Source organism: Pristis pectinata, chromosome 20 (genome assembly GCF_009764475.1).
Source record: "Pristis pectinata isolate sPriPec2 chromosome 20, sPriPec2.1.pri, whole genome shotgun sequence".
Classification (NCBI taxonomy): domain Eukaryota; kingdom Metazoa; phylum Chordata; class Chondrichthyes; order Rhinopristiformes; family Pristidae; genus Pristis; species Pristis pectinata.
This window is the reverse complement of record NC_067424.1, coordinates 29,531,829-29,546,878: the sequence shown is the minus strand read 5'-3', so window position 1 is coordinate 29,546,878 and position 15,050 is coordinate 29,531,829. Positions and strand designations below refer to the sequence as shown.

The following is a 15,050-nucleotide window of genomic DNA, read 5'->3' as shown; positions in this document are numbered from 1 at the left end:
TGCAAAAATGTCATATGCCTATCATCTTATTTCATTTAGATCTCCAAACCATTTGATAAGATTGAAAGGGAAACTAAAGTATAGATTATCGAGAACAGGAAGGCAAGAATTTAGAAACTGTAGTAGGTTAAGGTGACAATTCTCAAAGACCCAACATGCTATATGACAGCAGAATGCCAATATTTGCAACAGCTCATCCTCAGCTGTGCTACTTACAGGTTTTTGTCATGGTTTTGAGATACTGAAGACAGATTATGCTAGCCATGGTTCATCTGATAGCACTCTCAACCAGGTCAAAATGTTGTGGGTTAATATCCCCACCCCTAGAGACCTGAGGCAAAAATCTAGGTTGAGGATGTGCAGAACCGTCAGAGATACCATCTTTTCAGACAAAATTTTGAACTGAGATTCTGTTTGCCTTCTTACACAAAGTAAGAAAAGTAAACAAGCTTATGGAGTCCTGATGAAGGGTCTTGACCCAAAACGTCAACTGTTTATTTTTCTCCATAGATGCTGACTGACCTGCTGAGTTCCTCCAGCATTTTGTATGTGTTAAAGCCTATGGCAATATTCCTTCCCGATGTTCTCACCAACATTTATCCCTTATTCAATCAATCATCCAATTGTTTACACATTGCTGCAAAGTTCTCGACATTACAACAGTGACTGCATTTGAAAAGTACATTGACATGCGAAAGATAATATATTGCACATTCTTCTGATTTTTAAGGTACTTATGATCAAAAGCTGGCAGTATTAAGTATTGGCAAGGGAAAAAACAATTAAGGGAATAAAACAAATTGAAGTTACTGACTTAATTAGAATTTGTGCCCTTTGGTCATACAACTTAGAGGATAAAGGAAACATGGAGAATGGAAGAAACTTCACTTCAGCCCTACTAATTGAACAAGGGAGCTATATTACTAGTACTTTTTATACCAACAAAGTCCAATAAAATTTTCAGTAACAGTTTTAGATGAAATAACTTTAATTGCTTTGCAGATTACTTTTGAAAATGGATTCAATTTGATTTACTTTATAAATTAATAAATACTATTATGCATTTCTTCATTTACACTGTAGTCAAGCCTATTACATATCATGTGGTATATTATCACCATACCACAAAATATTAGGTGTTTCCATAAACTGTTACAGTGTTTAAATTGTTCAACCTCCCATTTAGACAGAAAGTGTATGTTTTAATACAAGGGCTGGTTCCAGGCTCACGTCACTGAATTGGAAAGATTAACTTAGTGGTATATTTTGTAGCAACTGTATTGAGTCTAAAATAACTTTTCCTGGTCAAAACTACCAATTTCTATTCCTATTTTAAACATGCCACAACTTTTTACCACAACATCACAACTAAGTGGTAATACATAGTAATAATTTACTTAGATCTATAACTTTGTTGAGGTAACTAATCAGGATTGCATTAGGGCATTCTAAATAGCATTCCCTCTGGCTTCACCAATCCCTTGTGCCAAGATGTTGATCCCATCAGGAGGAGGTGGTGTGAACAAGGGATGAGAACATAATTAGGTTCAATACAATACCCATCATGGCCAAAAGCTTGCTGAATGTACATACCACTATCCAACCTCAAGCACTACTTATAAAATTATTCACAATGCTAAGCACCAGCTTGAGGACAAATAAATTAAAGAACAAGTCATACGAATGCTATCACTGCTGTGGTCATACCATACTTGTATTTGTCTGGTCAAGATAGATTTTGCTGTCCAAGTGCCAAGGACTCCAGGTCTTTGTGCTGGGAGGGCTTCCAAAGGTACAATGAAGAAACCAACCCATGAAGTCCCTTCAAAAGTATCATCAGCCACCAAAGCCCTGTCAAAACCGCATTTTTAAAAAGTCTTTTTCATTTTAAAAACACAAATGAAAATCTTAAACAAAACCAAAATACTGAATGAGTGTGTTTTGCCTGTACACCCAAAATTCACACTGCAATCAGCAGCAGAGTAAACCGACACATTCAGTGTTCCAAATACATCAATAAGTTTTGGATTTGTGCATTTGATTATACAAAGAGCAGAAATCCCAGAATCATTTTGCTTAAGTGTTTATATGCAGGCAACTTCATTAGATTTGTACTTACCAGCAAGTCAAGCTGATATCCAAGGATAATGAAAATTACTTTTTGTCTCAAAGCAAACTGCTCAGAATTTTTTTTTAAAGTTGTCCCTGACTTATATGTTAATGGGACCTAATGATGTCTGGCAGCCCATATGCTTTCGTGCAGTTCCCACGAGAAACATCTTTCACAGTCATAAAAATCAAAAATAATGTAGATGCCAAAAATCTGAAATAAGACTGACAATACTAGAAACACTCAGCAAGTCAGTCAGCATCTGGGGAAAGAGGAAGAATTAATGTTTCAGGTCAAAGACCCTCCATCAGAACTAGGAAAGAGAAAACAATTTAGGGTCAAGTTGCAGAGAAGGTAGGGAAGGGATGGATAGGACAAAGGGAATTGATCCAATAGGGTGAGGCTCAGGTTGCCATGGGGATAAGTTGTAGTGGTCATCTGGTGGACAGGTTAATGGACGCAATTAGGGAGAGAGAAAAATGGAACAAAAAGCTATGATATAATACAAGCTATGATAGAGAGTGGCATGCAAAAGTTTGGGCACACCTGGTCAAAATTTCTGTTACTGTGAATAGCTAAGCGAGTAAAAGATGACCTGATTTCCAAAAGGCATAAAGTTAAAGATGACATTTCTTTAATATTTTAAGCAAGATTACTTTTTTATTTCCATCTTTTACAATTTCAAAATAACAAAAAGGAAAAGGGCCCAAAGCAAAAGTTTGGGCACCCTGCATGGTCAGTACTTAGTGACACCCCCTTTGGCAAGTATCACAGCTTGTAAACTTTTTCTGTAGCTAGCTAAGAGTCTTTCAATTCTTGTTTGGGGGATTTTCATCCATTCTTCCTTGCAAAAGGCTTCTAGTTCTGTGAGATTCTTGGGCTGTCTTGCATGCACTGCTCTTTTGAGGTCTAGCCACAGATTTTCGTTGATGTTTAGGTCGGGGGACTGCGAGGGCCATGGCAAAACCTTCAGCTTGTGCCTCTTAAGGTAGTCTATTGTGGATTTTGAGGTGTATTTAGGATAGTTATCCTGTTGTAGAAGCCATCCTCTTTTCATCTTCAGCTTTTTTTTTTGTACAGACTGTGTGATGTTTGCTTCTTAAATTTGCTGGTATTGAATTGAATTCATTCTTCCCTCTGCCAGTGAAATGTTCCTCGTGCCACTGGCTGCAACGTAAGCCCAAAGCATGATCGATCCACCCAGTGCTTAACAGTTGGAGGGGTGTTCTTTTCATGAACTTCTGCACCCTTTTTTTGTCTAAACTCTCCTGTGTCCTCACCACAAAATTCAGCGTCAGAAGTTTGCAAAGGAACATCTAAACAAGGCTGATGCATTTTGGGAACAAGTCCTGTGGACTGACGAAGATAAAATAGAACTTTTTGGCTGCAATGAGCAAAGGTATGTTTGGAGAAAAAGGGGGATGGAGCCTGGCTCCTCCCCTCACTTTTTCTTCTTATGTTTCCACCTATTGCCCACCATCCTGTCTCAAACCACGCCCCCCCCACCTGTGCATCATCTCCCACTTCACCTGGTTCCACCTATCACCAATCACTCCCCATCTCACACCTCCCTCTCACTTCTTTATACTGAGCATCTTCCCTCTACACTCTCGGTCTTAATTCAAGGGTCTCGACCCAAAACTTCAACCATCCCTATCCCTCCACAGATGCTGATTGAATTACTGAGTTCCTCCAACAGTTTTCTCTTTAGAGATTTTATGTCACATTGTATTGTGGCTGTCTGGCAAGGTCAGGTCCAGTATGGAAATTTTTTTTTACTGATGTCTGTAGTCTCTTCTATAGGTCCAGCAGCATCACTTTAAATTTCTAAATAATCTGATTAATTCTGATAGATTAGCTCAGAGTAATGTATACCACGTCCAAAATGAGAGCAAAGATAGGGTATGAGATTTTATTTAATTCAGTGTAAGTAACTGCAGAGGGGAAATCAGAATTAATTTCAACTGATCAAACTTTTCAAGAGCAACTTACTGAAAAATTATCATTCGAGGTCAATAGGCAAGTTCACATGGGTAAAATTCAATATTTTAATTGCCAAGTAAAAAAGCTATTAATCTAACCAAAGTGATTTTTTGTTCCAATGACCATATTTTATTATTGCCCTAAAAACTGGTCAACTATACGCATGAAACAGCTCCACAAGTGAAACTCTTGTACTACAGCCCCACAATATGTCTTTAACTGGTACTGCACGTGGAAAGCTTGTATCAGCAATACTGCTAAAAATTTCACAGCATGCTGGCACATTGTACTCTCCTGAGTGTTATCAATTTCTATATCCTAGGAAAATTATAATCAACGTGTGTTTAACAAAGCCAAATATATTTGATTAATTTGATTAAGTTCTTCTATGAAATATTGAAATAGGTTGCAGTCGCTAAATAAACCTCCAAACTATGTTTGGAAAAGTGTCCTATAATAGCATGCGAGAAGAACAGCATCAGCGCAGATACAAAATGGACTGCAAGACAGAAAACAGTAGAAATGAACAATTGCATTTCAGACTGGAGGGAAGCACAAAGTTGTGTTCCAAGGATTTTTGGTATTATTGGTCTGGACTTTGGTACTGGAGGGCAATTTTGAAGTATGCAGAAGACACAAACCTTGGAAATAGTGTAAACAGGCAGGAGGACCATATAGGATCAGGAGAGGTAGAGAGGGAGAGCAGACTATACATGATGGATAAGGTCCAAGGAAAAAGAACGAACTGATTCCTTCCAGAAAAGAAAACAAGTGGTAGTATAAAAACCATAGAAAAAATGCTGCTGCTCAGAAGGGAAGGGAGGAGAAGAGGAAGGCAGTAGTGATAGGGGACTCAATAGTCAGGGAAACAGATAGGAGGTTCTGTGGAACTGAGCATGAATCCTGGATGGTATGTTGCCTCCCTGGTGCCAGGGTCCGGGATGTCTCTGATCAGGTGCACAGTATTCCTGAGCGGGAGGGAATGCAGCCAGAGGTCGTGGTACATGTTGGGACCAATGACATAGGTAGAAAGAAGGATGAGGTCCTGAAAAGAGAGTTTAGGGAGCTAGGCAGAAGGCTGAAGAACGGGACCTCAAGGGTAGCAATCTCAGGATTGCTGCCAGTGCCACGTGATAGCGAAGGTAGGAATAGGAGGAGATAGCAGATGAATGCATGGCTGAGGAGTTAGTACAGGAGGGAAGGTTTTAGATTTTTGGATCATTGGGATTTCTTCTGGGGAAGGTGGGACCTGTACAGAGAGGACAAGTTACACCTGAACCCAAGGGAGGCCAATATCCTTGCAGGCAGGTTTGCTAGGGTGATTCCGGAGGCTTTAAACTAGTTTGCGAGGGGGATGGGAACCAGAGGGGTAGGTCAGAGGATGAAGTGAATGGGGAAAAGTCAGATCTATCATGTAGAGAGGCTTTGAGGAAGAAGCAGAGTACAGGGTGTAAAAGTAATAAGGTGGATGGGCTAAAGTGCATTTACTTAAATGCAAGAAGCATCAGGAATAAGGGTGATGAACTGAGAGCTTGGTTAAGTACATGGGATTATGATATTGTGGCTCTTGCAGAGACTTGGCTGTCACCAGGGCAGGAATGGGTATTGAATATTCCTGGATTTGACTGTTTTAAAAAGGGATAGGGAGGGGGTGAGAAGAGGGGGAGGGGTGGTATTACTGGTCAGGTATACTATTACAGCCGCAGAAAGGGTGGATAATGTGGAAGGATCCTCGCTAGAGTCAGTATGGGTGGAAGTTAGGAACAAGAAGGGAGCAGTTACTCTACTGGGAGTATTCTATTGGCCCCCCGGTAGCATCAGGGATACTGAGGAGCAGATCAGGAGGCAGATTTGGGAAAGGTGCAAGAATAACAGGGTGGTTATCATGGGAGACTTCAACTTTCCAAATATTGATTGGTACATGCTTGGTACCAAAGGTTTAGACGGGGCAGAGTTTGTTTAGTATGTCCAGGACAGATTCTTGTCACAATATGTGGCAGGCCGACTACAGAGAATAGCATATTAGATCTAGTATTAGGTAATGAACCGGGTCAGGTGACAGATCTCATGGTGGGTGAGCATTTGGGGGACAGTGACCACCGCTCCCTAACATTTAGCAAGGATAGGAGCAGAGAGGACGGGAAGATATTTAATTGGGGAAGGGCAAATTATGAGGATATAAAGACTAGAACCTGAGAGTGTAAATTGGGATGACATTTTTGAAGGGAAATATACTATGGAGATGTGGTTGATGTTCAGGGATCTCTTGCAGGATGTTAGGGATAAATTTGTCCCAGTGAGGCAGAGAAAGGATGGCAGGGTGAAGGAACCATGGGTGACAAGAGAGGTGGAACAACTAGTTAGGAAGAAGGCGGCAGCATACATAAGGTGTAAGCAGCAAGGATCAGATAGGGCTCATAAGGAACATAGGGTAGCAAAGAAGGAACTTAAGAAGGGACTGAGGAGAGCAAGAAGGGGACATGAAAAGGCTTTCGCGAGTAGGGTTAAGGAGAATCCCAAGGCTTTTTTCACATACACGAAGGGCAGAAGGATGACGAGAGTAAAAGTAGGACCGATTAGAGACCAAGGTGGGAAGATGTGCCTGGAAGCTGTGGAAGTGGGTGAGGTGCTCAATGAATACTTCTCTTCAGTATTCACCAAAGAGAGGGGCCTTGATGATGCTGAGAACAGTATTGGTAAGGTTAATGTTCTGGAGCATGTAGATATCAAGAGAGAGGATGTGTTGGAGTTGTTAGAAAATATTAGGACAGATAAGTTCCCGGGGCCTGACGGAATATTCCCCAGGCTGCTCCGCGAGGCAAGGGAGGAGATTGCTGAGCCGTTGGCTAGGATCTTTGAGTCCTCATTGTCCATGGAATGGTACCAGAGGATTGGAGGGTGGCAAATGTTGTCCCCTTATTCATAAAAGGTAGTAGGGATAGTCCAGGGAAATGACAGACCAGTGAGCCTTACATCCGTGGTGGGTAAGCTGTTAGAAAGGATTCTAAGAGATAGGATCTATGAGCATTTAGAGAATCATGGACTGATTAGGGACAGTCAGCATGGCTTTGTGAAGGGAAGATCATGTCTCACAAGCCTGATAGAGTTCTTTGAGGAGGTGACTAGGAAGATTGATGAGGGTAGTGCAGTAGATGTGGTCTACATGGATTTTAGTAAGGCGTTTGACAAGGTTCCGCAAGGTAAGCTTCTTCAGAAGGTCAGAGGGCATGGGATCCAGGAAAGCTCCGTGTGGATTCAGAATTGGCTTGCCTGTAGAAAGCAGAGGGTTGTGGTGGAGGGAGTGCATTCGGATTGGAGGGCTGTGACTAGCGGTGTCCCACAAGGATTGGTTCTGGGACCTCTACTTTTCATGATATTTATTAATGACTTGGATGAGGGGGTGGAAGGGTGGGTTAGCAAGTTTGCAGACAACAAAGGTCGGTGGTGTTGTGGATAGTGTGGAGGGCTGTTGGAACTTGCAGAGGGATATTGATAGGATGCAGAGCTGGGCTGAGAAGTGGCAGATGGAGTTCAATCCGGAGAAGTGTGAGGCGGTACACCTTGGAAGGACAAACTCCAAGGTGGAGTACAAGGTTAATGGCAGGATATTGGGTAGTGTGGAGGAGCAGAGGGATCTGGGGGTTCATATCTACAGATCACTGAAAGTTGCCTCACAGGTGGATAGGGTGGTTAAGAAAGCTTATGGGATGTTGGCTTTCATAAGTCATGGGATCGAGTTTAAGAGCTGCGAGGTAATGATGCAGCTTTACAAAACTCTGGTTAGACCACACTTAGAGTACTGTGTCCAGTTCTGGTCGCCTCATTATAGGAAGGATGTGGCAGTTTTGGAAAGGGTGCAGAGGAGATTTACAAGGATGCTGCCTGGTTTTGAGTGTATGGATTATGAGGAGAGACTAAGGGAACTAGGGCTTTACTCATTGGAGAGGAGGAGGATGAAGGGAGACTTGATAGAGGTATACAAAATATTAAGAGGAATAGATAGTGGACAGCCAGCGCCTCTTTCCCAGGCCACCAATGCTCAATACAAGAGGACATGGCTTTAAAGAGATGGGTGGGAAGTTCAAGGGAGATATCAGAGGAAGGTGTTTTTCATCCAGACAGTGTTTGGTGCATGGAATGCACTGCCTAGGGTAGTGGTAGAGGCAGATACATTGGTCAAGTTCAAGAGATTGTTAGATAAGCATATGGAGGAATTTAAAATAGGGGGATATGCGAGAGGAAGGGGTTAGATAGACTTAGGCATGGTTTAAAGGTCAGCACAACATGGTGGGCCGAAGGGCCTCTATTATGCTGTATTTTTCTATGGTTCTATGGTTAAAACAAATGGTATAATTTAGAGAAATGTAAAAATAAATTGATCATAGGAAGAGTTGCAGCTATATGTAGCATTTTCATGACCCTTACAAGTTGTTCCCAAGCATTTTAGTCATTTTGTGACATAAAAAAGATGACATACAATAAGGAGCACTGAAAATCAAAAACGCTGCAGATGCTGGAAATCTAAAACAAAAATAGAAAACAGAAATACTCAGCAGGTCAGGCCACATCTTTGGGAAGACAAATAGAATCAACATTTCAGGTCAGACCTTTCGTTAGAACTATAGCAGCAGTGATCTGATATTGATCTGATAACCCACTTTGCAGATGTTGTACGGGGGGGGGGGGGGGGTAGTAAGTATTATCTAGGTTTTGTTTTGAACAGTGGGGTCATTTGCACCAATTCAGGAATTCACATGGAGCCCCAGGTTAACTTTGGATATAATAAACAGCATCTCTATTAGTGAAGCATTCTCTCAGTAATGTGTATCACGTTTCTCAAGTGGCATTTAGAATGGTAATCTTCTGACTGAGAGGTGAGATCCTGCCAAGAGTGGCAACTCACATATTAAATCCAGGAGATATGCATGCAACTCGGATAATGACATGACAAAATAAAAATCTGTATATTGGATCCCTGACTACAAGTATAAATGCTAAACTTTGATTTACTGGCTGAGCTTCAACCAGTGATTTATGGATTCTAATTCTTGCAGTGGGGGGGGGGGGGGGGGGGGCAAAATTTGGAAAGGACATCAAAACCTTAGAAAGACGAGAAATTTAATAGTGGTACTAGATGTCAGGGATTACTCTGGAGTCACGAAATTATGGATAGCAGATATTAATTAAAATGAGAACCAGCCTTCAGGAAATAAAACCTGTTCACAATTGATGCTTTAAGGCTACTGTAACCAATCATTTGGTGTGGGACATTCTGATTCTGTACCATTGAAACTATGCCGGGGAAGGCAACAGATGAATGTTCATGTTAATTGGTGCAAATTGAAAACTTCAGGATGATCAGGGAAGGCATGAAGTGGCTATCTCCTGTGTTAACACATAGCTGAAGGCATATCCCTACCACTTAATACACAGTACACACAGGTCCTTTTTTGTCACCTAACATTCTGGCTAGTTGTATTTTCAGGGAGCAATTAATACTGTAACAAAAGAGGTATATTTTGGGTGTCCAGAGTTTGTGCTCAGAAGCTTTGGGACCAGCCACCGGTACTGAATATTCAAAGGAGTTGTGCTGGTTGGGATGTGTGACCATTCTAAAATACGTAATTCTGCAAAGTTACCTGTCTACATTCAAAATGTAGTTAATTGTTTATTGACATCTTTGTATTTAAAAAGGTATAATAGATTGTGTCAAGAGACGATTTGAAATTCTCCCCAGAAGAGCAGCTGTGTTGAATAAAAGTCTTTCATATTTCCCAGTTACAGCTTCCACGTGGCTCAGTTTAGTCAGTCACAAAATTTGGGGGCTTGGAAAGATGAGAAATTTAATAGTGGTACTAAAGATGAGGGGTTTCAGAGATCTGCAGCAGATAGAGAACCTTGGATTGTTTTAGAACCATAGAACACTACAGCACAGAAAACAGGCCATTCAGCCCTTCTAGTCTGTGCCAAAACTTTATTCTGCTAGTCCCATTGACTTGCACCCAGTCCATAACCCTCCAGCCGTCTCCCATCCACATATCTATCGAATTTATTCTTAAAACTTAAGAGTGAGCCCACATTTACCACATCAGATGGCAGCCCGTTCCACACTCTCACCACTCTGAGTGAAGTAGTTCCCCCTAATGTTCCCCTTTCACCCTAAAGCCATGTCCTCTTGTACTTATCTCTCCTAATCTAGGTGGAAAGAGCCAAATTGCAATTACACTGTCTATACACCTCAATTTTGAAAACCTCTATCAAATCTCCCCTCATTCTTCTACACTCTAAGGAATAAAGTCCTAACATGCTCAATCTTTCCCTGTAACTCAACTCCTGAAGACCCAGCAACATTCTAGTGAATCTTCTCTGCACTCTTTCAATCTTACTGATATCCTTCCTATAGTCAGGTGACCAGAACTGCACACAATACTCCAGATTTGGCCTCACCACCTCATACAACCTCACCATAACATCCCAACTCCTATAATCAATACTTTGATTTATGAATGCCAGGATGCCAAAAGCCTTCTTTACAACCCTGTCCACCTGTGACGCCACTTTTAGGGAATTATGTATCTGAATACCCAGATCCTTTTGTTCCTCCGCACTCCTCAGTGCCCTACCATTTACTGTGTCTGTCCTGCCCTGATTTGTCCTTCCAAAATGCAACATCTCACACTCATCTGCATTAAATTCCATCTGCCATTTTCTGGCCCATTTTTCCAGTTGGTCCAGATCCCTCTGCAAGCTTTGAAAGCCTTCCTCGCTGTCCACAGCACCTCCAATCTTAGTGTCATCAGCAAACTTGCTGATCCAATTTACCACATCATCATCTAGATCATTGATATAGACAACAAACAACAATGGTCCCAGCACAGATCCCTGAGGCACACCACTAGTCTCAGGTCTCCAGTCTGAGAAACAATCATCCACTACCACTGTCTTCTCCCACACAGCCAATTTCGAATCCAGTTTACAACCTCTCCATGGCTACTCCATTATACTTGAACAAAGAAGATTAAAAGGGAGATGTACTGAATAAATGTTCAGAATACTGAGCACCTTCAAATGCAAGGGAAAAACTGGAATTTACTGGAAGTCAGGGGAACAAAGGTACAATGGCTAAATTGCCTTTTCTTATGATATATAATTAAATGAACTTTATCTTTTTGATCCCCATTGCCTAGTTTAGAATTCTGACCTGAACTGATACACACTCTCCAGCATTGTTCCACTGCAATATTCATTCGTGCTTTTTCTGAATCAGAAACCAGAGCAAGTTTTGAATATACTCAGTGCCTGAGCCTCCATGCTCTTATGTAATTTCAAACACTTGCCTCTTTCCCCGAGCTTGGGTGAAATTTCTCATTGGTCCTGAATGGTTGTTTCCTTATTTTGAGACTGTGGCCCGAGTTCTAGACACCATACCAACTCCACATCTGCACCAGTCAAACCCCCCCTAAAAATTTGAATGTTTCAATGAGATCACCTCTTGTTCTTCCAAACTCCAGATAACAGGCCAATTCTATTTCATCACTCGTCACATGAGAAACCCAGCATCCAGAATTCAACCTGGTGAACCTTTGCAGTATTCCATCTCTCACACCTTCTTTCATAGGAAAACAAGACCTTTTATACAATATTCCAGATACAGTCTCATCAGGACCCTATACAATTGCAGTATAGCATCTTCACTTTTGTATTCAAATCCTCTAGTAACAAAGGCTAAAATACCATTTACCTGCCCAATTGCCTGCTGAATCTTCACAGCTATATGCAGCAATTTTGTACAAAGACACATAGGTTCCTCCAAACACTATCAACTTTAACTCTCTCACCTTCTAATACTTAATCTTTTGATTTTATCTACCAGTGGATAATCTTACATTTTTTCCACATTATATTCCATATGATATTCCATACATGAACCTACCTAGTCACTTCTCCTATCCATATCTCCCTGAAGATTCAATTAGTCTTCCTCACAACCCAAAATGCTTTGTATTGAGAGTGAACCAGGATACATTACACTTGACACACTTATTCAAATCTTTGACAGAGATTGTTAATAGCACAGGCCCCAGCACTGATCCCTGCAGCATCTCAATGGTCAAAACCTCCCAACCTGAAAATGACCCATTTATTTCAACTTTGCTTGCTGTCCATTAACCAATCTTCAATCTACATGTGTATATTTACACCCAATACCATGCATTCTAATTTTACTTAAATAATCTCTTATGTTTCACCTTAAAGATGCCCTGTAAGTCCAAATAATGGTATCAGTGTACCAAATGCACTCTCTGACTGTTCTCCATATTAAAAAGCATCAGCCACCAGCCTGCCCATGCACCGACTGAAGGCTTCTTTAAATATCTTAGCCATAGACCTTGCTGAATGGCAAACTCCAACATATGTCCCATCTGAAAATTTTGGGATTGTTCTTCTGTGCCTATCCAAATAATTGAGAACAGGATACCACCAATGACCCAAGTACCATTTCCAAACTTTCTCTAAACAACTACATTTATTGCTAAAGCAATTTTTTATAACTGCAATATCATATCAAATGTATTCAACAAAGCTACATCATCATCTCCTTTACTTAATCTGTCTCTTGTTACAAACAAAATTAGAACAGATCTTGCCTTGAACAGATCTGTGGTTGGTCTTCTAGATTGACACACATCGATCAATGCTTGCTGACAAAATATTATTTTATATTATCTCAGCTTGATTTTATACTTCATTCTTGCCCTTGCAATAATTTCATTTAATCATAATTTTACTAGACTCAATATCAAATGCCTCTCAAATTCTAAATTTTAATTTATGATCACATTTAATTACTTTTGTGCCTTGCTTTCTACGAGTATCAATATCCTGACAATACTTCCCTTTATAAATTGCTATGCCACACTAGCAGTACAAAATCATCACATTGTATTTGTAAACCCCTGCCTCTAGAGAAGCTTTTGTGCTCAACCGTTAGGGAAGTGTAATTATGAAATGTCAAGTTCACATGCACACTTTTCACCAGACACTCATATAGAGATTAAGTTTTATAATGGCAATGTACACATTAAAAAAAAGCTTAATAAGAACAGAAAATGCTGGGAATACTCAGTAGACCTTGCAGCATCTGTAGAAAGAGCAACAGAATTAACGTTTCTGGTCAAAGATCCTTCAAGGAGTGAATGTTTCCAGCGTTTCCTGTTTTTAATTCAGATTTCCAGTATTAGCTATAGCTTTTTTTTAAAAAAACTTATTGTTTGTGGGCCTGTCCAATTAGCCTCCAACTCTTGGTTTTGCTCCAGCTGGTAGTATATCTAGTTTGCAATTGACCTTTTAACTGTAGACAGATCCCTTATTTCACTGAACTTTACCCTAATCCAATGCAACACCTTAATTCTACTTTTTTTTTAAAAACACAATTAAAGCTCGTAATAATGTAATCACTATTTTCCAATTCAGTTTTGCCAAAACTAAATTCGGCATTACCTTTTCTCATATAAAAAGAGAAATATACTTCTTTATCCCTTGGCAACAGGAGATACTAGGACAGCTTATTCTACCACCAAGCTCTTCCTCTCTTTCAATGTCTCAACTACCTACTGCCTAATGTTACCAAGTACTTGTCCCATAACCAATAGAACTAAATCTTTGAGCAAAACAAAAAGAGCTGCTGGAGGAACTCAGATCAGACAGCAACTGTAGAGAGAAATGGATAGTCAACATTTGAGGTTGAGCTAAATCTTTGCATGCACTGTAATCTCTTTAATTTTTCCTTTCTTGCCTACTGTCTCCACAATTTGATTGTATATCCTATCTCACAAGATCACAAGACAAGGGAGCAGAAGTAGGCTATTCAGTCCATCGAGTCTGCTCCAAAGAAAAGGGGAAAAAGAAAGAAAAAAAGAAATGAGAAATGGGGAGGGGGGAAAGTCTGCTCCATGAGCAGAAAAAAAAGACCTACCTACTGCCACAATCACATTAAGACATCCATCCTATGTTGCACCATCTTTGCTCACCTGCATTGACTCCCAATATCTTATTCCAGTCCTACAAACTGTTCACAGAGGCATATTCCTCAGACTGTGACCTTTTGCATTTCCACCTGGCCTTCACCCAACCACAGCAAGATATGCCAAAATGAATTTGGCCACAACTAAAATAGAGCCATGACTTCGGTGACATTATATCCTTCCTGTAATATGTTGACTGGTGGGAATGGATTAAACCTAAAAGGATGCAGACAGGGCTGAAACAGGGCTGAAAAGTTTGAGTTATGAAGAAAGATTTCCATAACTAACTATGATGTTTCCTTCATAACAGATGCTGAGGAGGAATTTTATCAAGGTGTATGGAGGAAATTTCCCTTTACCAGGAATTAATAATCTGACAAAGATTTAAGATAAATAGTAAAAGGAACAGAGGGCATTTTTTCCCCCACCCAGAGACTCGTGGAGATCTGGAACTCACTGCCTAAAAGGGTAGTTGAGAATGAATCGTACAACCTATTTCTAAAAAGATTTGAATAAGCATAATGTGCAAGATTTCAGGCCAAGACCTTGGCCTCCTTCTGTGCCATAAATTTCTATGATTGCGTTGTTAACCTTCAAATATCCAGGGGCTATAATCATGAAATTCCCTCCCTGAACGTCTCCACCTTAAAGCAATTAAAATCAACCCACTCTATGCAAATATGAACTATTGTTTTTACAACTGCTACATATTAGGACAATTTCATTTTTCCAAAACCATTTTTGAAGAACATGAATATCTAATGCTCTGCACAAAGTTTGTGACCAAAGAGTTAACTCAACAACTTGAGAATGGTAGATTGTGTACACAGTTATCAGAAAATTACTCAAAGAATTAAGTATATATGACAACTCTGGTACAGTTTTGAAATCAAAGTATTAACAGAGGAGATTCGGGCACCAGACAAAAACAA

The 15,050-nt window shown here is 40.3% G+C and overlaps 1 protein-coding gene across 3 annotated transcripts in view; it reads right to left on the bottom strand.

Moving 5' to 3' along the window:
- The window catches only part of ilrun (inflammation and lipid regulator with UBA-like and NBR1-like domains), a 55,888-nt gene that overhangs the window by 26,331 nt on the left and 14,507 nt on the right, over positions 1-15,050 (bottom strand). The gene's annotated exons all lie outside the window — the stretch shown is intronic.